This window comes from Ictidomys tridecemlineatus, unplaced genomic scaffold, assembly GCF_052094955.1.
Source record: "Ictidomys tridecemlineatus isolate mIctTri1 unplaced genomic scaffold, mIctTri1.hap1 Scaffold_70, whole genome shotgun sequence".
In the NCBI taxonomy this organism is placed as follows: Eukaryota; Metazoa; Chordata; class Mammalia; order Rodentia; family Sciuridae; genus Ictidomys; species Ictidomys tridecemlineatus.
The window spans coordinates 224,475-249,333 of record NW_027524982.1 but is presented as its reverse complement, the minus strand read 5'-3'; the positions used below and the strand labels follow the sequence as shown (position 1 = coordinate 249,333).

General features: G+C 38.4%; 1 long non-coding RNA gene and 1 pseudogene across 1 annotated transcript; one reads left to right on the top strand and one right to left on the bottom strand.

The window, feature by feature from the left end:
- Positions 1-266: 266 nt before the first annotated feature.
- Positions 267-16,952, bottom strand: LOC144374450 (uncharacterized). The gene is made up of 3 exons (XR_013433847.1): positions 16,552-16,952; positions 7,844-7,917; positions 267-367 (listed from the first exon to the last, which is right to left on the bottom strand). It is a non-coding gene; the product is annotated as an uncharacterized LOC144374450 (long non-coding RNA).
- Positions 16,953-17,995: 1,043 nt separating this feature from the next.
- Positions 17,996-18,952, top strand: LOC144374457 (uncharacterized; annotated as a pseudogene).
- Positions 18,953-24,859: the final 5,907 nt, after the last annotated feature.

Sequence of the window (24,859 nt, the reverse complement as noted above, 5' to 3'; positions counted from 1 at the left end):
AAGGTTTAATACCACTAAATTGAAAACTGTAAAAAAATTCAGAGAGAAAAACAAAGGAGACATAGGTAAATGTTCATGAATTAGAAGACTTGATATTGTTAAAATGGCAATTCTCTCTTAGTTGGTCTATAAAATCACTGTTATCTGGATAAAAACTTGAGCAGACAATAGGAATGAACATGCTAATTATAAAATTTATATAGAAAGACATATTTTAAGAAATTTTTATAAATAAGAATAGAATTGATAAAATTATCTTACCTGATTTCAATATTTCCAAGAAATCTGTAGTAACTTAAAACATACGTAGTCCAGATTAGAGCAGAATAGAGAGAGTCCAGAAATGTACCTATATGGACTTGGTCAGCTGATTTAAAAAAAAAAAAACATTTTTTTTTTTTTAGTTGTAGGTGGAAACAATACCTTTATTTTATTTTTATGTGGTGCTGAGGATTGAACCCAGGGCCTCACACGTGACACGCCTCCTCTGAGCCACAACCCCAGCCAGGTCAGCTGAGTTTTGATAAGGGTATCAAGGCCAAATAATGGGAGAAGTGAAATTTTTTTGAAATAATGATCTTAGATCAATTGAATATTTGTGAACATCTACTCTTACCACACAATACATGCAAAAACTAAATTAAAAAGGATCACAGACACCAATGGAAAGTATAACATGTTATACTTTTGTAACACTATAAAATTTCTAGAAGAAAATACAGTATAGGATATATCTATAAGCAAAGTTGGGCTAGGGAGAGTTTTTTTTTTAATTTTTTAAACAAAAGGTGCATGACCCATAAAAAGAAGTAATTGACAATTTGAATTTCATTAAAATAAAAAATACTGCTTTTCGAAAGTCACCATTAATAAGATGTTAAAGCAAAATCAGAGAGTGGGAGAAATTATTCACAACACATTTATCAAGATAGTGACAACATACGTATCTAGAATATATAAAAAACTCTTATGACTCAAAATGAGCAGAAGCTATAAATAGACATTTCACCAGATAAGACACAGATAGCAAATAAGCACATTAAAAATATCATTGGGGGCTGAATCCAGTGGCACACACCTGTAGTCCCAGTGGCTCTGGAGGCTGAGACAGGAGGATCACAAGTTAAAGATTGGCCTCAGCAACTTAGCAAGACCCTAAAAAACTTAGTGAGACCCTGTCTCAAAAACAAACAAACAACAACAACAAAAATGGGCTGGGGATGTAGCTCAGAGGTAAAGCACTCCTGGGTAAATCTTCAGTACTAAAAATAAAGAAAACATAACAAATAACAACAAAACAAGTAATTGGGGAAGAATCCCTTAAAATCACAAAGAAACACAATTCCATTTATATATATTAAAATGACTAGATATATAAAAAATTGACCATTCCAAATATTGGTCAGGATGTAAATAAAACAGAACTTTTATACCCTATTAATTAGAATGTAAAATTGTACACTACTTTGAACAATGATTTGGCAGTTTCCTAAAACATTTTACATCTACCATATGACCTAGATGTTCAACTTCCAGGCATTTACTCAAGGGAAACAGAAACATGTGTTCATCTAGGGATAGTTGACAAATGTGTATAGAATTTTACTTGTGATATCAAACGCCCATTAACAGACGCATGGATAAATAACTTGTGATATATCCAATGCAATGGAATCCTACTCAGAAATGAAAAAGGAGGAACTATTAACACATGGAACAACAGTTATGAATCTCAAAATAACTATGCTGAGTTTGAAAAGCCAGGAAAAATTAGGCCAGGGCATATACCGTATCATTACGTTTAAATATTTTTGAACATGTAAACTAACATCGTGGCAGATCAGTGGTTGCTTGGGGGAAGGAATAAAGAGATGAATGTTTATGAATAGGCACAGGTATTTTTCAGGGATGGTGGAAGTGTTTGCTACTTATCCTAATAATGTGTGTATGTGTATATGTCAAATTGCACAGCTTCAATAAATGTAGTTTTGACTACTTAAATAGTAAATCAATGAAGCTGAGAAATAAAAAGTGTCAGGCCCATAGAATTTCCTGCCGTGGAGTAGGTTAGCTTCTATTCTTGAGGAGTCTCATTATAATTCCAGATAAATGTGGCATAAATCTAATGTTATTCATTCTCAATACCTAACCAAAACAAGATAAAGGGATCTTTTGACAGTGTAAACCCAAAAGAACAAGGAAATGATAATGATAACAGTTTGAACACTAGAAATTGGATGGACAACTAGAAAATTACCTGAAAAGGCCAGATTTTAAGCTGACAGTGAGGATGGTCAAGAAGCAACTCCATGTCGTAAAGGACTCGGGAATCATTGGTACCAAGGGCTTCTCTGAGGGGACTTGAAACCTTAGAAGCAGTTAGATGACTGGACTCCCCTCCCTGGCCCCACCTAGACATGAAACTGGAGCTTCATTCTCTGGGAAGGTAGACAGAGGGTTCTGGACCAGGGATGCTGGATGGAAGAGGAACAGAGTGACCGTATGGAAAATCGGGTGCTCAGGGCTGGTGTGCATCATGAGCGTGGAAGTTCCTAGTCTGCTCCCCTCAAGAGCTCAAGAAACAAGGCATTCAAGCCTCTGCCTTCCAGAAAGCAGGCTTCTTGATGGAATGTGACCCATCCAAGAGAAAGACTTAAGAAGACTGAGACTGAAGTTTCTAAGTGGACAGACCACCCAGTTCTCTCAACTGTGAAACTCTTGGTTCAGAAGCTCTGTCCTTGGGCACAAGGTTTTATCAGCCTGTTGGCTCCTTTACCTAAACAAGAGAAGACAACTTAGCACTATGAGAGAGCTAGGGAAGGTCCCAAATGAAAGGTAACAACCACAAAAGAAAAAGGCAATGAAAATAATATTGTTAAAACTTTGTGATTATTCCAAGAAAGAGAACAAAAAAAAATTTATCTTTGTTCAAAAGAACAAGATTCTTTGAAATGAACATCCAAAAGGACTTGAAATTTAAAAAAAAAGTATAGAAAAAATACTGAAAAAAAAGATTTGGAAGATAAAAATTAAAGGAAATTCCTCCTACAAGTTACTACAAACCAAAAATCCAAACCTAAAACAAAATAAAAAAAAAACATAAATGGAAAATAAAAGAGAAAAAAATAGGAAATCAGACTACCAGTCAAAGAGTTGCAGAGAGAAATTTCAGAGAAGTGGAGGGAAGGATTTATCAGCAAAATGATTTAACATTACTCCCTCAAAGTGAAGGTTCTGCTTTTCTAGAATGAAAGGAGGCAACAAAGTCACTGAAAATTGATGTCCACTAAGTACCATCATACTTCAGAACATTGGGGGTAAAGAGAACGCTCTCCAAACTTCCGGAGGAGACAAGTCATGCTACATAAAAAGGAAAAGAAATTAGAATGGTCTCAGATGTCATAAAGACAATCTTAAAAAGTATAGAAAAGTAGAACATCACCTTTATACTTAAAAAAGAGCTAATTCCTTACTTTTCTATTAATAAATAATGCCTAAAATTGAAAAAAATCTAGAAATAGCTATATATACTTTAAGGGAAAAATAATATCCAACCTAGAAATCTATACACTCAAATATTATTATTATTAAGTGTTAGGACAGCCTCAAAACACTTAGTACTATGAACCCTTTCTTGAAAAGCTATTGAAGGATATACCCAATAAAACAAGATTGTGAGCCAAGAAAAAGGGAGACACTCTCTCATGATTGGATAGAAGGAGTGTCCCCTCTCCCCGCCAAAAAATCTCCTGTGTTACGGCGGGAAGGTGCTGGTGTGGAATGATTAGGTTAGGAGAGCTTTAACCCATTTAATGGGCTAATAATTTGAGTGGACTAATTGGGTGGTAACTGTAGCCAGGTGGGGCATGGCTGGAGGAAGGGGTCCCTGTGGGCATGCGTTGGAAATTACTTTCTGCTTCCTGGCTCTCATGACCTGAGCAGCTTTCTTTTACCACACTCTTCTAGAATGATGTTCTGCTTCTCCTCAGGCCCAGAGCAATGGAGCTAAGTGACCATGGTCTTCTGAAACTCAGCCCCAAATTATTATTTTTTTCCTCCTGAAAGTTGTTCTTGTCAGGTATTTTGGTCACAGCAATGAAAAGCTGACTGACAACACATTGTACCAAGGAAAAAACTACAACTTGGGAGATGACCAAGCTCCCCTGCTTGATGGTAAAAGGAAATCTTGAATGAGAACACTGGGCACAGGTAATGGCTAAAGTGTGTCCCAATCTCAGGGAGAGATGACTTTAAGAATATGAAATTTATAGAATAGCTAAAATTAAAGAAATGTATTGAGAGTATATTTAGACAAGGAGGGAAGGATTTGAGGTTGACTTAGGGATAGGCACATAGAAAGCTAAGCAATGAAAAGAAAATTCAAAACAATGATTAGCTCCAGGGTGAATGAAATATTGGGCAGAGAAGGAATTTTAATAATACTTTATTTCCTGGCTCATTTCTGAATTTTATATATGTATATATATTGATAAGGTAAATACTGAATGTCTCATCTAAGTTTTGATTTTTCTCTCCCAGGAAGGACTAGGATATGAGAAATATGCATGCATTTGGGATCTAGGGGAAGAAAAAAGAGCTAATTCCTTACTTTTCTATTAACAAATAATGCCTAAAATTGAAAAAAAAATCTAGAAATAGCTATATATCTTCTTGGGGTAAATACAAAGAGTCAGCTCAAAGTTATCATTTTATGGCTGGAATACTGGAAAGTAGGGTGCCTTGAAAATCCTGTGTGTATTAACAAATCTTACAGAAGTGCTTACTCTTGAACCATATGCATGTATCACTTTGATAAGAAATAGTTTTGTTTAAGCATCCTTGGTTGTTGAGTTTCTGACCTCCATAAATTTCTAATTGTCTTGATGAAACTCTCTAAAACCTATAATATTCCTCCTCAATAAGAGCTGAGATCATGGAATGTGCAACTAAACTCTTTGCTCTTGGATTCCTGGACTGTAGGACAGTTTCAAGTGTGGCTTGCATCTAACATAGCCAACCTCTTGGTGAGTGGTAGAAAAATAAGATTAGGTAATATTAGCCCTCAGCAGGGCTGAGGCAAACTATATTTTGTCACACTAGGAATAGAGTCAGGATGAGGGTGGTTCCTCCATCAGCTAGCTTGCTGCTAGACTATTCATGTCTGAGGCAGAAATACAGAAGAAAAAAATTGCTACATTGAGTAGGTGGGTGGTACGGTGTAATCTACATGTATGTTTCCCCCTCAAACTTATATTTTGAAGTTTAATCGTCAAGGTAATGCTATTGAGACACCCCTGTTTTAGTCTGTTTTTCTGTTGCTATGACAAAATGCTCATTACTAGATACTTTATAAAGAAAAGAGTTTTATTTAGCTCACAGTTCTGGAGGTTCAAGAGCATGCTGCTAGCATCTGGTCAGCTCTGGGAAAGGCCTTCTGGCTGTATTACAACATGGCAGATGGCATTATCATGTTGGGAACACATAAGAGAGGGAGAATTCATAGGGTGAGACAGGAAACGAGAGATTTAGGGACCAGGCTTACTCTTTATATATCAGCCCACTCTGATGGGAACTAACTGGGGTTCAGGTGAACTACATTACAGAGTGATACCCCATTGATCTAATTACTTCCATTAGGTCTCACCTCGCAGTGGTTCTGCCCACCTATTAACATTGGGAATCAGCTTCATGTATATAAACTTTGGGGAACATCTTCAAAGCACTGCAGTGCTCTTACAAAGGAAGCTTGAGTGAGACTGTTTACCCTTCCGTGTCACATGAGAACACAGAAGGCATTAGCTGTGAAGTAGAGAGCAGCCCTCACCAGATGAAAGATATGCCGGTATCTTGATTTTAAACTTTCCAGCCTTCAGAACTGTGAGAAGTGAATTTCTGTTGTATATGAATTACCCAGCCTAAGGTATTTTGTTATAGCAGCTCGAATGAATTAAGACATGAGGAAAAATAAAGCTGTTAATAACAGGTAACTTCAGTTTATGCCTTTATCAGATCACAGAGGTAGAAAGGAAGACCTGATTCTTCATTTGGACCAAGAATTAATTTCAAGGTGAAGCTTACTGGTTTTATATGAAATGGAAAGTACTGAAAATACTTCAGTGTGGTACTATGGCAACATTAGTCATTTGAAAAAGTTACACTTTATGAGCTTTGGCTTCTTTGATTTTTTAATTTTCCAAATATTTATGTAAAGATAAGTAATTTTTTTACTTTTTTTATTTCCTATTTCACCCCAACATTTTCCTCACCTGATCTTCATCATGAACAGAGTTATGAGTTTCTTCTGTCAAAATGAGTTGACATTAAAACTATCATTAAAACATACTGCCAACCTTTGTAATATTTTTTGTAAAGGACATTATAAAGGAGTGATGATGTGGGATCAGGAATGGGGATGGTTTTTGAGGGCAAGAGAGTGTTGCTCCTGGGAAGGAATCGATTTTAACAATGGAAATTTACCTTTCTTCTTGTAATACCTCTAGGAAGAAAAATATGGTATCTGGAACCCTTTCTGAATCTGATTTGATCATGTTCCTCTATTAGAAGAGAGTGAATATGGAGTTATAACAGGTTGAAGATAGAGGGAGGGTGGGTTCTCAAATAAAAAAGGAATGAGAGTTGTTTGATCACAGGACAATCTGGTTCAACAACTCTGTGTGTGTGTGTGTGTGTGTTTCATATATATATATATATATTTAATTTTTAATATTTATTTTTTAGTTCTCTGCGGACACAACATCTTTGTTTGTATGTGGTGCTGAGGATCGAACCCGGGCCACACGCATGCCAGGCGAGTGTGCTACTGCTTGAGCCACATCCCCAGCCCTGTTTCATATATATTGAGCTCAAATAAATCTGAAAAAATATGCCTGTGTTTCATTGTTATATCCTGTCAACCTAACAAAAATTATCATCAGTGCATAACTTAAACTTTCACAATAACTAATAACACAGTTTAAGAGATTAAAAATACAAACTCTAAATTCTCTAAATTAAAAAAAAATGAAAAACTCTTGCCTTGGGGCAAAGGAAGAAATCCATGGATTATATATTAATTTAACTTAATGGAGAGAAAATGAGCTATTTAGAGAGTTACTATTTTCTAAAATTTTAGAACTAAGAGTACACATAATTAGATGATCATCATAATACAGCAAAAAATGCTCAATCTATCAGACCCAATTTTAATCACTTATGCATTGCATCTAAATTTTTAATATTAAGATAATATAACTCAACACTCTGATATCTTCCCACATATTTGTTTTTGGTAGACTGAATTTTCCACAGATAAAAGTGAGATATAAAGATATTTTCTTTTTTGTTTTCTTTTTCTTATTGATTGTTACATAATAGTTGTATACATTTATTGGGTACAATGTAGTATTTTGATTCGTGTTTACATTGTGTAATAAAATCAGAGTGAGCTTACTTATTACCTCAAACACTTATTTGTCTTTGTGGTGATTACATTCAAAATCCTTTCTTGTAGCTATTTTGAAATACACAATGAGTTATTGTTGATTATCATCACTTGATTGTGCCAAGGAACATCAAAATGTATTTCTTCTATTATGCAGTGTCATAGCTATTGATCATCTTCACTCCATCCCCACCTATTCTCCCTAGAATCTGGTTACTACAGTTCTACTCACAACTTCTACGAAATTAAGATATTCAAGATTCCACAGGAACACCATCATGAGCTATTTGTCTTTCTGTGTCTTGTTTAATTCACTTAATACAATGACCTCCATCCACATTGTTGCAAATAACAGGATTTTATCTTTGTACGGCTAAATAATATTCCATTGTATATACATACTGCATTTTCCTTTGTTCAGTCATCTGTTGATGGATTCTTAGGTTGATTCTGTATCTTGGCTATTGTAAATGATTCTGAAATAAAAATGGGAGTGTAGGCAAAACATAAATGCTTTTGAGGATGTGGAGAAGGGGACACTTACACACTGTTGGAAGAAATAAATTAATACAGTCATTATAGAAAACAGTATGGAACTTCCTCAAACAATTAAAAATAGAACCACCATTCACTGACACATTTTCCATCTTATTTACCAGAATGATTTTGAGTTCATCTTTTATATTGTATTGCTGACCTCTGAAAAGAATTTTCTCCTTCCCCCTTTACTTTATAGAACATTTCAAATCGCTGATTTTGTGATATTGCCCTAATTCCATGTCTGGTACAAAGATTATATAAGCAGTCAGGTCCTTTGTGGACTAACATGGTCAGGCTTGTCCTGGGATCATCTCCTTTTACACCATTTCCTTGTGATTGATGCCTTGCTTACTTATTCCCAGAAATGGAGGCAGAGAAGCATCAAGGGAGGCAGAAAAGTAATGAGCTGTTGTCTCATTGCGGTGGGGACCATAACACTTCCTATCTCATTTCAGGTAAAGGAATGGAGTCATCCTCTAACACCTCCTTTAAGTCACCTGAGGGATCTGCAAGAAAAACTACAAGGAGCTAGTGAGGGTACCTAGAAGAAGAGGAAATTAGCATTTCTATCCTCAGTTGGAGACTTGCTGGAGTACAGAGGTCCTTATGCCTTTTCTGGGACTGTCAAAAGAGAACAGAATGCTGAGAAACATCACTTTTGTCTGGGAATTGTGTAGCAAAGAATGCTGACCAAGTTCCTAAGGAGACTCCCTGTGGCTCAGGATGTCTGACCAACAGAGGTCACTGACAGTCGTTACTAACCAGAAAGAAAATACAAGTAATCTAAGTCAACAAAAAGTGAATGTTTCCCTTAATTTCCTCTGGCTCCATCCTGATTATGGAAAGCAGAAGAGGGAGGGAAAAGATAAGAAGGAAAGAGGAAAGATAAGGCCTGTGTCTTCTCCCCTACTGCAGTCCTAAGTTGGAGCAGTAGAGGAGAAGCTTGGAATGGGCTGTGAGACTGAATTCTGAGCTAGAAATGAATGGGGCCTGTTAAACCTCTTCATGGAAGTCATCAATGATGAAAGGGGCTTGAGACTGTGGGATCTGAAGAACCAAGAGATGGAGCAGCAGAGCATATTTAAAAGCAGTGATTGGAGAAAAGTAAAGCCATTTCCCACGAAGCTCAGATTTTTCAGTAAAATGATTACACCATGATGGGGACAGATTAAGTAGTAAGGTGATTTTGACAACTATTAAAGAGCCTTTGGGGGAAGTTGTGCTCAGAACATAGGGTTAAGGAGTTGGTGCCTTCCTTTCCTGAAGAATCCATGTTGGTCTATTGGGGATGACTTATTACTAATGCTAAAATCTTTGTTTAAATTCTTGTTGTGATCTTCATTTGTTGTCTCATCCATTCAGACATTTATTAGTTGACTTTGTCTTGTACACACACACAAAAGTAACGCTAAGGCAGCTGCCCCTGTGCTCAACAATCATAAAAATCACAGTAATTTATAGGCTACTTATTAGGTGTTTGCCCTTTTCTAAATGTACTATGGGCATTAATCTAATATAATTACTTTAATCCTGAAAGGTAGTCACTGTGATTATCATGATTTTATAGATAGTGGAACCGAGGCATAGAGAGGTTAAGTCATTTCTAAGGATATATTGCTTGTGAGGGTTGAGGCTGAATTTGAACCCAGGGAAGCTGGCTATTGAGCTACATCTAATGCTATACTGTCACTTGTGATATAGGGTATTTACTCAATATAAATTCTAATTTAGAATATGACTAAGTTTAAAGATTAGATTGGATGGAGAAGGATTAATGTGGCCTGAGAAGGCTTGAGAGTCTCATGTTCCTACGCCACTGGCGAGCTGCCATAAAGGGCAGCTATATCTTTAGGACCTTCGATGAGAGTGTACATTAGGCTCATTTTAGAGACTCAGCTCTGTAATATCAATTAAAGTATCTACTTTGGTCTCATCACCCAGAGACATATTCTTTAGAATAAAACAGTTTGATGTATTTCTTTATTCTTATTTAGAAACAGGTATCATAATTTCATTTAGACTTCCAGCTTCAGGAGATATCTACATCTATATCTATTTCATCTGTATTGATATCATCTATACCTATCTGCATATGTATCTAATAACTTTAGTAGTCATTGGGGAGTTGTCCTTGAACCCTGGGACAGATCTCTTCTTCTGCATTCTAGCAAAAGATGATAGAAAAGTCTGTAACCCTTTCATGCCCCAATTTGACCTCAGGAAGAATCAAAACAATGGGAAAATGACATACCCAATAAACAGAGAAAATCACAAGAAATATGTTGCTTGCTTTTTTGTAACAGTATTCTGCAGACAGTGAAATGCTGTAGACGAGGCTACTGAATGCCTCAGAGAGAACTTTTGAAAGGAGAATTGGCATTCTGGCTGCTGAGAACTCAGTATTTTTGAGTTGCTAAGATTATGAATCCTATAACTACCTGAAAGGAAAGTCTGGACTAGTGGTTTAATAGTCTTAAGACAAGAGTTTTCAGTTAAATGATTGTGGCTTGTGGGCAAAGCACAGAAGGCTGGAGTTTGAATTCTAACCATCCAAGGAACACATTCAGCTTTTGACCCTGAGAAAGGCAACTAGCATCTCTGAACCATCTTATCATTTATATACAGAAGAATTTCAAATTAGGTATCTACAATCTTTTCCTGATCTAACCTCTGATGTGTTTCTCTGTGAGTTAAAGGATAACCCACTGAGGAAATTTATGACCCTCTGTTTTGGCACCCAGGGTTTAGGTGGTGGATAACAGTACTTATTTTACCACTCTTTCAAGGGCACATGTAGTAAAAACTGTTGTGAAATGTACAAGTGTGGCCAGAAATAGATGATTTCTCATTTTGATGACTTTTATTACATATTGTTTTCTGGTTCCTAGGCTTCCATGTTCTCCTTGACCTAGTAAAACTCTCTTCCATACTGAAAGCTTGATGGAAAACATCAGGAGTTAGCATAAAGTAATCATGATTTTCATGGATCTATGTTTATGATAAGGAGTGGAAAGTATCCTATCAGCAGATATGGATTTTGCTAAAGTAGAAGAATCTCTAAAACTAATGGAAAAATCAAAGTGAAAAAATTGGAAGTGTTTCATTCTCATTGAAACAGATGATTGAGGTAAAGTGAATTGCAATTCCACCTGAGTTCTAAAATCTATTTGTTTTCTCTCTGTGTGACTGGAAAGTGTCATCTATATCCTAACACTTTCAAGGGAAGGATGATGTTGAGAGTGTCGGTGGCAAAATAATCAGGAAATTGTTAAATTGTCCAAAATTGAGCATCAGGTTCTACCTTTGAGAGTCATAATTCATGTTCTGTCTTTTTTTTTTCCTTTCTTGGACCCAACCGGGGTGTATATTTCTGTAAAGGTTTCGAAAACTAAATCCTATCATAAATATGGCCATTTAATTCCCTACAAGACTTTCAAAAGTTTCTTCCTAGGTTTCATTTATCCTTAAGGAAAACTCCTTAGAAAGTTTCAAAAATACCCTGTGAATCCTTTTGGAATAACTAGAAAGAAGGCAAAAATGCTATTTCTTTTTACTATTGAGACAGAAATCAAAACAAGCTTACAATTATACCCCTTCTTTACCCAAATTTGGTGTATTTGTAAATAGCAATGATAAGGTCATAAGTGTTTTTAAAAATAAATAAAATAAATATTCATTACTCCTGAACATCAGTGTGCAATGAGATTTCTAAATCTACTTTGAAGGGGAAATGTGTAACTTAGGTACATGTTTTTAGGATCTTAAGAAACATATTTATATTGCATGGTTTATGTGCCTCATTTGTAAGGCATGAAAAAGACCTTTACAGAAATAACCAGCTTGGATACTGTGCCAAGTGATGATGATAATAATACTTTCTCTACCTCAAGTATTATGTTAGTTAATAATAATATTAGTAACATTAGTATTCATCATCTCAATGTTCTCCCGGGGGTAGTAGGGAGGTTATATTAACATGGGTCACTATATTTTTTAGCTCATTGGCTTACATGGGTATGATTACCAGCTCTTCCAAAGTATGTCTTGATAATGGCTGGAAATTCCCACCAGGAGAGCCACTCTACATGTTTGGGAAACAAATGTGCTATCCTCTTCTGTTTTTACTTATGGGAGGCTGCCATGAGGACATAGATCCCCAACTTACTCTGACAAGGACAGTGACAGTCTCACTGCTGTGTTGTTCTATCTTGGTTGCTACAGGACACATCTGCAATATTCCTTCCTCCCAGATTTGGAAGAGGTCTTCCTCACATCCATGTTTTTTTCACAACATGTATGGTATGTGCATTTGCATTCCTCAGTGTTCATCAAAATGGCCTGAACTGCAGCTTTTACTTAATAATCTCTTTCTCCCTATAAGAATGAGCCTTTGTTTTGAGCTAGTTTGAGAGTCCTTTCCATTCTGTCTTCCATTTTCCACTTTCCTTCCTCCTTGGTTTCTTTCTTGAGTTCCTATCTCCATCAGAAAACAGACACATATATATTCACACAGACAACAGTTACAAAAAAAAATAACTCGACATTGCCCCTTAGCTCCACCCCCTGAATCATTAATTAATGGAAAAAGAGGAGAGAGATGATGGAAAAGACAAGATTACTAGTCCAGACCAGTGATCATGACTAACTCAGTCTAAACAAATAATAATGCAATAATGGTGCACAACAGGCAGTGATTGTTTGAATTTTATGACCAAGTCTTTAACAAGTAGCGTATATCTCATTATAGAAAAAAAATTTCATGCTTAGGATGTAGTCAGCTTTCAGCAATAGAAGCACCTAAGTAGACCTTACGGAATCAACTTGAAGGCAATTTCTAAAATGTGCTGCTCTTGTTACTGGACTGAAAGGATGTTGAGGCCAAGATGCAATTCATCCAGTTCATATTTTATATAACTTTGGAGGTTATAAAGAATTTTCACATATACTAAGTTAATGTATTCTTTGCAAGAATCCTGGGGAGTAAAGCAAGAACTGTGTTTATTTAATAAGAAAACAAGTTCAGAAAATTTCATAAATTTTCCTAGGGTTCTAGGGCTGATGAATAGCAGAACTGCAATTTGATTCCAGCCAATTATGGTCCTAAACTTCATATGTATTATCCCATGTAAATTTTCAGTAACTGCTCATCTCGTTTTTGGCTGGTAAAGGTCATTGGTTTGATGGGTTAAGGAAATGAATTTAAATGAGACTTATGGATCTTCTATACTTGCCACAAAGTTCCAAGATAATTGTGAATCTCTCTCTTAGACACAAACACATACACACACACACACACACACACACACACACACACACACACACCAAAAATAAAATCCTCGTTTTCAGATGAGTGAAGTAAAGTGAATTGCAATTCCACCTGAGTTTTTTTTCATTCCCCTTTTCTCCCTTCCAGTTGAAATGCACAGAATTTCATGTCCAGTGTTACAAATGAGTGGCACTGGATTTTTTAGTTCTTCTTGGTAGGATCTTTTCATCTCCATATTCTCTCCTATGCTACATAGTAATGGCCTTTAAAAAGAAGATAATGAAACAAATGGATGAGGGATGGATGGATGGATGGGTGGGTGGATCAAAGCAATCAGAAACACCAGAGTCTGTGACCTAAGGAACAAGGCCCAGTTCTTGAAGACCCATGTTGCAGCTGGACTTTATGAGTCACCCTAACATTCTAGTTACTCTTTGGCAGAGACATTCTGCCACACTGCTTCTCCTGGGTGGCCTGTAGGGGCCTGCATTTCCCCAGTTTGTTGTTAATGTACTTGATCTAAATCATCCCAAACCTTGTGTCTGCTCTGAGATAGACTGTTAAGCAAGCAAGGGTCTTTCAGAGACTGTACATTCAGGACTCCAGGACCTGCGGTATTGTTGTTTCATGATTTATGGCCAGAGGTGTGCACTCCTGTATCTATTGGTCAATGATGATAAAGCGGACATTATTGCCTCTGTGGATTTCCTGTTGTCCTCTCAACAGCCACCATTTAGAAGCATTTAATAAGTGCTAGGGGTGGGAAAACCTCCTTACGTTGCTGTTGCATTGTGGAGTGATTTGTAGGCTTCCTCTTCAAATTTTATAAACTAGCACAAACAGTATTTCACATTTACTTTCATAATTTTTTCTGTTCTTTCTTTGCATTGACAGGTGAATGTCCATAACAAGGGGACAACTGCTCTGATCCTTAGTTTTCATTCTGTTTGCAACTTTGACCACAGAGGCAAGCTAAGCCCCAAGGAAACACTCATCTTTACTATTAATAGGTTGTCACCATGCCTCCTTAACTGGTAGAGTAAGTCTGCTAAATAATAATAGATCCTAAACACCAAAGAGGTAATCCACAATTCCTTATTAAAATTGGGGTGGGAAAAATCAATGTGGAGGTGATACTGCATATTTGAATGCAACACTTAACCATGTTTATTATGAAGTGAATATTGAAGTTTATAAATCCTAAGTTTTTTGGCAGTAGTTCTCAAAGTATGGTTTCTCCATCAGTAGCATAGCAGTATCAGCTGAGAACTTTTTAGAATGAAAATTGGGAGGCGGGCATGCTCAACATACCAAATGAGAACTTTTTTGATGCACAACCAATTATACACTAAAGTTTGAAAACTACTGGTTTTAGGATGTTTCCAAGAATGAGCCTTTCTTTCTGTGTTTTTAAAATGATCATATGAAAAATTAATTTTTCTCTTTCCTGAACAGCATATAATCACACTGAACAATTACCCATACCTTTCCTCAAACATGTTAATCACATTAGAAATGCCATTCCCTTCTCATTCAAAATGCAAAATAGGTACCATTGCTCCAGAATGAGTGCCCTGGCAAATCAGGGCTTCAATATAAGAACTGAAATGAAATGCTTGCATAAACAATTCTTAGTTCTGAACTGTTCCAAGAAGGCTTACCTTTGCACCAAAAATATACATACAAATTATCCCTTAATACTATTTAGCAGAGAGAGGAGTGGGGGAGATGTGGGAATAGGGGGGCAAGGGCATTTTTTAAAGTACATTTTTGGAGAAAAAGCTTATGTTTGATGGTATATAAAATGCTTTGTAAAGTTCTAAGAGGGGGTATCTATGCATTTAATGACTCTGCAATCCAGTGCTTTAACATTTTATTGTTGTCTTTATTGCCTGGAATTCCATCTCTCTGTGTCAGTGTTGGGGTAATGTGCGGTAAGAACGTTTCCATTTCAGTCCATGATTAATTAGCTGACATTTATTGAGTACTTAATATGTACCTAAAACTGAGTTAAAATGAAATACTGAAAGTATGACCTCTGCTTTCTCACAAGCTTACAACCTATTCAAAGAGATGGGAGTAAAATTCCTGAAACTTTTGAACTCAATAAAATGTCATGATCACAAGAGGCATGATACAGACAGCAAATGAAGACAGAGTTAGTGCACTATGGGTATTCGTTGCTCAGGGTGTTTAGTATTTATTCAAAAGGAGGCTTTATAGAGTAGGTGTATCTCAAAGGATGCTTTAGATCAGTGATGAGTCATTAGTAAAAATTACCTCAATTCTTCTGCTTCCTGTATCTCTGCCTTTTAGCAATGCAACTTTTTATTTTCTTAGATGAAGAGGTACAGTCTAGTCCTTCAACCCTGAAATCTGAGCTGGCCTTACAATGGCAGCAGTGACAAGATGTTAGTTCTGAACTTAAGTCTTCAAGAGACCTTGCATGCTTTGGGCCTCTCTCAGATTATCTTTAGCTGCCACAAACAAGCCTAGGCTCTCTGCTTAAGGATGAGAACACATTCTTTATGAGACAAGCTGTTTCACCTGAGGTGACTGGAGACTAGTTGGCCCCTAACAGGAAAAACTGCTGAGTACAGTCCTATTTGCCAACCACCATCATCTTGGGCTAAATGAATATATACTGTTTTAGGCCAACAAATTTCAGAGTGGTTTGCCATTAATTATAGATAATTGATAGAAGAGCTTAAGACAGAGATGAAGAAAAAAATTGTTCTAGGCTAGAGTTGCACCTCCAAGAAGTCAAGAGTCAGAAATACATGAGGTCAGACCAAAGAAAAATGGAGAAACTAGTAGAACTGGATGTCTGAGCCACTTTGTTTCCATAAAATAGCTCCAGGGATTCAGAGAACACATACTGGAGGCCAGAGATGCACCTCTATTCATATGATGATCTTTCTGCAAGCACTCCATCATGGTAGAACAAATAGGAATCCCCACATGTTGGGACATACAGGGTGCATCTAGATGCCATCCTTTCAGGCTAGACTTTAAGAGAATGAAACATTGTTTCCTAGTCAACTATCAGATGCCAAGAACAAAAGATCCTGTGGCTTATAGTTTCCTTTTATTTTTCAAATAAAATTATAAGAACTTATATGTCATACTTTCAAGAAATGGTAACTGTAGACTCTCAGAGTAAAGATATTACCAAGTTAGACTGCTGTTCACCTTTCACTTTTCACAGTGTGGATCTACTGCCCATTGAAAAATAGTTTTAATTCAGCTGTATTGGGTTACTAAAAATATTTTTCACTGTAAAAGAGTGTAAGGAAAATTTTACCTTGAAATGCTGAAATGTATTCTTTCTCTTAGATGGTACTGCTTGAAAAGCACATCTCTGGGATATGATGAATTCTTGTTTTAGTAGTAGCTCCTTAAATCTGGCAGAACAGGTGGGCAGTAGTGGGGAGTGGTAGGGGTGGAGTGAGGGTGAGGAGTGTGGTATTCTGGTGAAACAATATTGAACCTATAACTACTTATGCCCGGGATCTTATGTTCCAGTAGCCAAAGAAACTTCTTCTTCTTCTTCTTTTTTTATTGGAAAACGGGTTAGTTGACAAAGTGCCATAAACTTTATACAAAATGGCCTTTACTGAGCAAATGTTTTACTCGATCTATGGTTCAACCACACATATCCTAAAATTGTAGTGAAGCAGGAATTTCAATAGAAGAAAAGGCAGGAGTAATGAGGACTGAAGTGTCACCCCAGCAGGAGTCAAAGAGGCGTGTCATACCCGAATCAGTGCACACTGTGTGTGCAAGCTGGAAGGACAGAGGGCGTGCTTTAAAGTTGTCATTTTAATTGCTGCTTGTCTCCTATGAACATGTTGCTCCCTTTGGGCTGTCAAGTAATCAGCTCACCCCAAACTTTTCTAAACCGAGGGCCCACAAGTCCTGTGTCCCATCTTTCCCTCTCAAGCCTGCCTCTCACCAGCGTTTGGGCTTTCTGCGCCGGCTAACAGGTCCCTGCTTACTGAAGCATCACCTCTCACGCCCCAGTACATCTCCGCAGCCCACTCGGACTGCAGCCTGTTTGCCGCCTGTCCTCCCATTGCAGCAGTCAGGACGACCGAGAGGGAGGAGGCACGCAGGGAAGGGAAGACCCAGGAGGACCAACTCGCCGGCCAGCTCCGAAATCAGCATGGGGAAGAGAAGCGCGGGGCGAGTTCGCACCACAGGTAAACAGGCTGGCGAGGTGCAGGGCGCTGCCGCCGCCGCAGCCACCCAGCGATTTCCAGGCACGCAACTCCGCCTCCAGGGCGCTCTCCCTCGCGCTCTCGCCCAGCCGCTAGCTTGCAGCCCCAGCAGCCGCCACCGCATCACTTCACACAAAGGACTGTTTACCCGCTGAGCAGCTCCTCCACCTCCATGTCCTCCTCCGGTGACAGCAGCCCCGACAGCAGGGCTCCGGTGCGGCGGCGGCTGCAGCGCCGGGGGACCTGTCACTCCTTGCAACCCAGGCGGTGGCAGCGCAGCGGCTTTTTTTTTCTTTTAGCTTTTCTTCCCCCCCCCCTTTATATCTCTTCGTCTTTTTTGTGGTTCCACCCATCTCTTCCCCCCTCCTCCTTCCATAAACAACTCTCCTACCCCCCCCAATAAATAAATAAAAGGAGGAGGGTAAAGGGGGGAAGGAGGAGTGGTGCGGGGCGCGGGGGGCGGGGTGGCAAGGCAAAGGGAGGCAGCGCGACAGAGCCAGGCAGAGTCCGCACCAACAGCCAAGAGCCCGTACGCACCTCAAACCATGAGATGGCGACGCGCCCCGCGCTGCTCCAGGAGTGCTGGCCCTCTGGCTCCGCGTCCCGACTCAGCCGCCCGCTTGCCGCCGCCGCTGCTACTGCCGTGCTGCTGCCGCTGCTCCTGGGGACCGCGGCCCTGGCGCCAGGGCGGCGGCCGGCGACAAGGCGGCTCCCGCGGGGGCCTCAGTGTGCTACTCGTCCCCGCCCAGCGTGGGCTCGGTGCAGGAGCTGGCTCAGCGCGCCGCGGTGGTGATCGAGGGAAAGGTGCACCCGCTGCGACGGCAGCAGGGGGCACTCGACAGGAAGGCGGCGGCGGTGGGCGAGGCAGGGGCGTGGGGTGGCCAGCGCGAGCCGCCAGCCGCCGGCCCAGGGGCGCTGAGGCCGCCCGCCGAGGACTTGCTGCCCACCGCCAACGGGACCCTGCCCTCCTGGCCCACAGCCACTGCGCCCAGCGCTGGCGACCCCGGGGAGGAGGAGGCACCCTATCTGGTGAAAGTGCACCAGGTGTGGGCGGTGAAAACCGGGAGCTTGAAGAAGGACTCGCTGCTCACCGTGCGCCTGGGGAACTGGGGTCACCCGGCTTTCCCCTCCTGCGGGAGGCTCAAGGAGGACAGCAGGTACATCTTCTTCATGGAGCCCGAGGCCAACAACAGCAGCAGCCGCGCGCCGGCCGCCTTCCGAGCATCGTTCCCCCCTCTGGAGACCGGCCGGAACCTCAAGAAGGAGGTCGGCCGCATGCTGTGCAAGCTGTGTGGTAAGTTCCTCGCCCCTGGGGGCGTGCTTCGCGGGACTCGGAGGGCGCGGTGGGCACCAGGATTCGACGGCTGCGGAGCAGAGGAGGTGTCAGGAGTTGCTGGGGTCTGGGTGTCGGACTCCATAGGTCCTCAGGAAGGGAGATTTCCCGGGTTCCACTGGCAGAACCTTTTCCACGTTCCTGTTTCCTAGGCTTTGCCATTGGTGAAAGCCCAAGTTTGGTCCTTGGTCGGGGCGGCCTGAAACTTTTTAAACCTTTGGGGTTTGGTTCAACTAAGTAGAATCGAAATGTGCCTGCTGTTTTCTTGCCTGTGGAATATTGAATTTGGTTTTGGTTAGGAGCTGCTTATTATGGGCCCCTGAGTGGGGCTTTTCCTCTGAAGGAGAATGAGTGAGGTGGACAGGATTTTAATGCCTTCTCTTCACTTTTGAATCCTGAGTGTGGAGATGAGATGGGCAGGGATTGTCTGTGTCCCTTGGGAATTCACTCAGAGATTTCTTTAGGCAGATGGCAGAGTTTTTGGTGAACTAAAGTCCAACATATTAGGTTCAATCTGTATCTTGTGTATATGTGTATGCAAGAGTTATAAAGTATTTTTTTGGTGAAATCATCTCAAGAATTTTTGTTTTCTCAATATTTTGGCTTGGAGTCTATTTTGGCACTTCAGTGAATCAGAACAGATGAACATAATTATGGAGCTTCACGTGTAGGCCCTGAAGAAGAATTTCAGAAAAGAAGTTTAGCGACGGATTTCCCAGACCTTTTCCCATTTTCCTATTGAAAAGTATTCTTCCCAGGTTTGACAAATTAGCTGGTAATCTAATTACATTTCTGAGATAGCCTGCGTTTATGCCATTCATAATTTCTAGGATCTAAATATCTGTATTATTTCCTGATTACCATATAATCACTAACGCATAGCAGGGTTTCTTCTCAAACCATAAATTAACATGATTACACATTGCAAATTGTAACATGCATAATAGCTTTTTTCCTTGGTCTTTATATATCGGTCTAATAGATGGTTGGATTAATTGAATTTTCACAAAACTCAGCATCATGCTATATTCAGTATGCCTGTAATGCAAAGTATATCATTTCTTTTTAATTTGTAGCTAGTGAAGCCCAATTATTTAAATTTCTGGTTGATTCTTGTGTCCTGCAGTTAATTAATGTCCAATGATTTGGATTTAGTGACAAGAAAGAGCAGTGTTCACCCACCATTCCCCTATGTTAACAATGGACTTTGTGTGCCAAGGACCTGTTAAGATTGCACCACTCTGTGGACAGAAGCTGTTCAGAGTGGTGCTGAGGAAAACTGAGTGACGTTGGGATTCCCCATGACTGGCTGATAGATGTCACTGTAAAACATGGGAAGTGCTCTGCTGGGAGCTGACTTATTAGGGAACACAAAAGCTCAAAACCATTGTACTGCAGCTTATGTTATTTTGTTGTGGAATCTGCACAAAACCTTTAAGCCATACTATGGTCCAGTTTTCAGATATTTTATTATATGTAATTCAGGAAGGATTTTGAGTTTAGCCCTAACCACATGAGTTTGAAATCATTGACTCTACATGGTGAGAAGTTAATATAAAGGGGATTGTCGCTAGCAGTGATGCTTAGGATTGGGGGTATATTACTAGATTAGCAATGGTGTTGGTTATGTCTTTTAACTAGAAACAAATGTCAGACTTTGGAGTTAAACTTCTTATAAGCACTCAGAGAATGTTTAGACATGGAAAATCCATGTTGTCTGGAGAGGAACAATATTCTGTTTTGTGCTTCTAAGGGGAAAAAAATCTTCACTGAAGGTCCTTAGTTTTGTCCTTTTGTTTGCCAAAGGAAAACACATAATTATAAATTGTGGCATGTTTTAAAAATTGGGATTTTTAATGAGTTGGAAACCTCCTTGCATCTAATTGAGTAGATTACAAAATCACAAAATTATTGCTCTGTGTTTGTATAATTGTTGTGTGTGTGTGGTTATTTTAGTGTTATATAATTTAAGGTAGGGTAGTTAGTACATTAGACCTCAACTAATGGTTTAGCTATGGACTGAGTGCTGAAAGTTTCTCTTGCATTATTGCCCACATAGTAATCATTACAATAATGGAGGGAAAAAGTAAATAGTATAAACTATTTTTTTTTAATAATGAAAACTCAGAAAATCCTTACTTAGATAATTGGGTGTAAAAGTGTGTGAGTGTGTATGTTTGAAAACTTGTGCATTCATCCAGTCTCAGTTTTATAGTCTTAGTTAAGAATGTCTTTCAGATCCTACCACGCAAAGGAACACAGTTAAGTGGAAAATATATATAAAGACAATAGGGACTGATTTGTCCTGGTTGAGCTGCTTCTGTGTGCTTCCAGTTAGAAGATTTCAGGAAGAATGATGGAGCAGAGGGCCCTTATCTAATGACATGAAGCTGCCCTGAGAGTGTGACGGTTGTGGGCAGGTTTGAGCCATGATGCTAGGCTGGGGAGGAATATAGCAAAGTCATTTTGTGATATCATACCCAGGGGAACAGTTTCCAGATCTCCTGCTCTCAGCTGCAGTATCATTTCCTACAAGTTGCTTACTAGTGTAGAAACTATACATGCAACAGATTAGTCTTTCAGCTTCCCTGAAAAAAGTTCCCTCCATCCAATAGAAACTCCTGAGTAGTGTCTGTATTTAATAAAAGCTCTTTGAAAAAAGGACCTTTTGGAACAGAAACTGTTAGTGTGTTTTAGAAGACCACATAGAATTTCATAGCTTGTTTGCTTTATAGTTGAAGTTAGTATAAATTACACTTTCTTTACAGTTGGTTAAATTCTTCCCAGTCTTTACTCTTTTTTTCTTGTTCAGTGAATGACCTAAGAAACATTCTTGGGTTTTATGTTCATCAGAATGTAAAATAACTTGCTCTTTAATTAAATTTATGATATTCAGGTAAATCATTGTTTGATATGCTACACTTTTAGTTTTCAAAGCATTGTGGTTATACGAGGCAGAGATTGATTTCCAAAATGGAATAAAAATATGGATGCTGAATAACATACAATCAGGCTATGCCAGATTTCCATATCAATTATGTTCTTAACAAGCCAATCTAGATATTCTATATATCATATAACATTGCAATTAAGATCTATATGTATAATGACAATATAAACATATTTATCAAATATTTGTGATAAATGGCCCTAGCTCTTTCCAATATTCTCAATCACCATTTAATAATGTGTGCTGACCTTATGGTGTTATGAAAATAAAAAAAAATGCTGCAGGGATTTTCCAGCCAGCATTGAAGAAAATTATTCTTAATAAAAGCTATATTAAGGAAGTAGCAATAGGAACAGATATGGCTTGAATGCTTGTATTTCATGAATACACATGTAAATGTAATTCCCCTAGCATTTGTGACTGCTCTCTTTAAACCTTATAAATCTTGCTGTCAAAAATCGATACCAAATTTAACTCCCTTCTATCAAGAAGAGAAACTGCATATATATTTATTTATATTTATATTAAAAAGTGAAACCAAGATAGGGTATTTGGGAAAACAAATCCTCAGATTAAAAATATTTTAAAAAGAGAATTTAAATATTTGTGTTAGAATATTTTACTAACACGAGGGGATAGTCCTCATCAGTTGGGAGGGGTCTATAAATCCTCTGAATCTAGAGAAAGTTTTACCATATGTCTTAATGCATTAGCGATGACTGGGAAGCTTAAATAACCCTGAGGATCAAAACAATGAGCTGTGTTTCCCCTGGCCTGTGTATTTATAGCAAATGAGAGCAAAAGACGTGATTGGGCGGGTTACTGCCCTTGTCAAATATAATCTATTCATTGTTCAGGAAATCTCTTTTGCTTTGATACCCATTTTCTTCCTGTTATTTTTTCCTTAATTATAAACATTTTAAAACCTATTTTTACATTTCAGTGACAATTTATAAACTGGCCAGATGTTCAGAGATCTTCAAATGCTCATCTGCCCTTAGTATTTAGCAATACTTGGGTTTTTATGGTTTGTTTTTAATGGACTTAAACGATAAAAGAAAAAAGTCTCTAGATAGCACTTATTAAATGAATATACTATTAATCTTATATAAAAAATGATAATGATGAAGACAATAAGGATGTAATTAGTGTTATTAATGAGTCAAGCAATTTGTCCCCCCCCATAAATGTGTAACATGACTTAGTCAAAGTTTTCATAACAAAATGAAAACTAATTTTTAATGTTCTTATTTCTAAGTAACAGAAATAGTTTTTGTGGACAGTTTTCAACCCATTTATGAATGTTTTAAATTTTTGCATGTATGTTACTCTGTGCTCTTATGTTGTTATAAAATTTAAGGTAAAATTAAAGTAACATGAAAGAATGTGTAATTTAGCTAATTTGTCCCCATTGTCCCATAAATATCAGTCACCTTATAGTATTTGAACAGCTGCTTAGTAATATGTCTTGTATAAATGTGAAGTTGAATCATTGAGAATTTATAAGATACAGATAAGTCTTACTGAGTTGAGTGATTGCTCTAGTTGACAGGATGTGTTTCATAGTGCCCAAGTTGTTTAGTGCTGTTTTGCACTAGAGGCAAACTTGTTTCTAAAAGCTTCTTTCCTTGATTTCTATCTTCTAATGATCCATAAAGGTTGAAGTAAATAAAAGAAATTTTAGTGAAGCTGAGAATTAAAAATGGGTTGACTAGTTAGTTTTCTTTGGGCATAGATCCAACTGTTAGGCACCCGTTTCTCTAATAATAGGAGACATCTAACCATTTTAGAGAGAGAGATGTTAAGTGATAATTTACCTTATTTTTTAAATTTTTTTTAAAGAAGGCTAGGGTATTTTTCCCTATGGAAAATAGTTTCCTAGAAACTGTTTCTTAACCTTGATCCACTCCATTAGGGCTTAGTAAAATTTATGACTTTCTTTTCTTAATAACTAAAACAAAATAAAAAGAAGAAGAAGAAATTTCATCCACAACTTAGATGGTACATGGAAGAGTGAACAAGCACTTCCTAACTCAGTCTTCTGAACAGAGCCTAGCACAAGGGATCATGCCTGATTAGGGCACTGGAGTCTTGATAGTAGGTGCATCCAGGGCATGGCAATGCTAAGAGAGGCAAAACCCTAACTGCTTTGCTAAATCTGGAAAGCCCTCAGCAGTATGCTGTTATCCTAAAAGTTTGTCTCTAATCTGGAAATTGCCATTAAGGCAAAGGAAGATAACAAATTGAAGGCTCAACTAAAACCAAGTGATTTTAATTATTACTCATTGAGTTTGGATCTTTTTTTGCCTTTATGATAGTTATAGCTTGCTTTTTTAAGGTGTCGATTAAATGCTCAGTAATAATTAATTAAATGATAAATGACGAATTACCTCACTTTGTTTTATAGTTGGCAATGACTGATCTCGGCAAACTTTGGAAAGGAAAAAAAATCCCTCTGATTCTTTCTCTTTAGGTCACTAACTTGATGAGATGTGTGTTTGTAGGAAGTAGCATATGGAATAGTAACCTACCAAGACACTACTGCCTCCTCTTACTACCCAGAGCCTCACCTCTGGATTGATCTTTGGCCATCAAAGAAAGATCACTGAATTTCCCCAAACTTCTTTTTCTTCAATTATGTTTGGACATTTATTCCATGTAGTTTGTAGCGAAGTGGGGGAAATTTTTCAGGGTTGTAAATACTTGAAAGTACACAAAGAGGTTTTGAATCGTCTATGAATCCCTACCCCTGTTTTGAGCTGACCCATACCCAAATCATCCCAGCTTATTATGAGTAAGTACTTGACTTAAGTATGCAGAAGTGTTGGCTCTCCCTTGATCTCTCCTCACAGGTGTTTAAACATCTCGGTACAATAAGTTATACCTTATATGGAAATTCAGTTCTTGTAACTGAAGATGGAAAAGCACTGCTTATATCCCAGAGAAGTAATAAAAAAACAAAAGATTTTGGCTGAGCTGCTTTTTGCTTACTTATCTTGTTTTTAATATCAGTTCTTGGTTACACGGCAGGTGGGACAGCACATATTTGAGCTCTGATGAATAATGAGATCCTTTTCCTTCAGTTGGCCCTGGAGGCACTGTAGGAGAG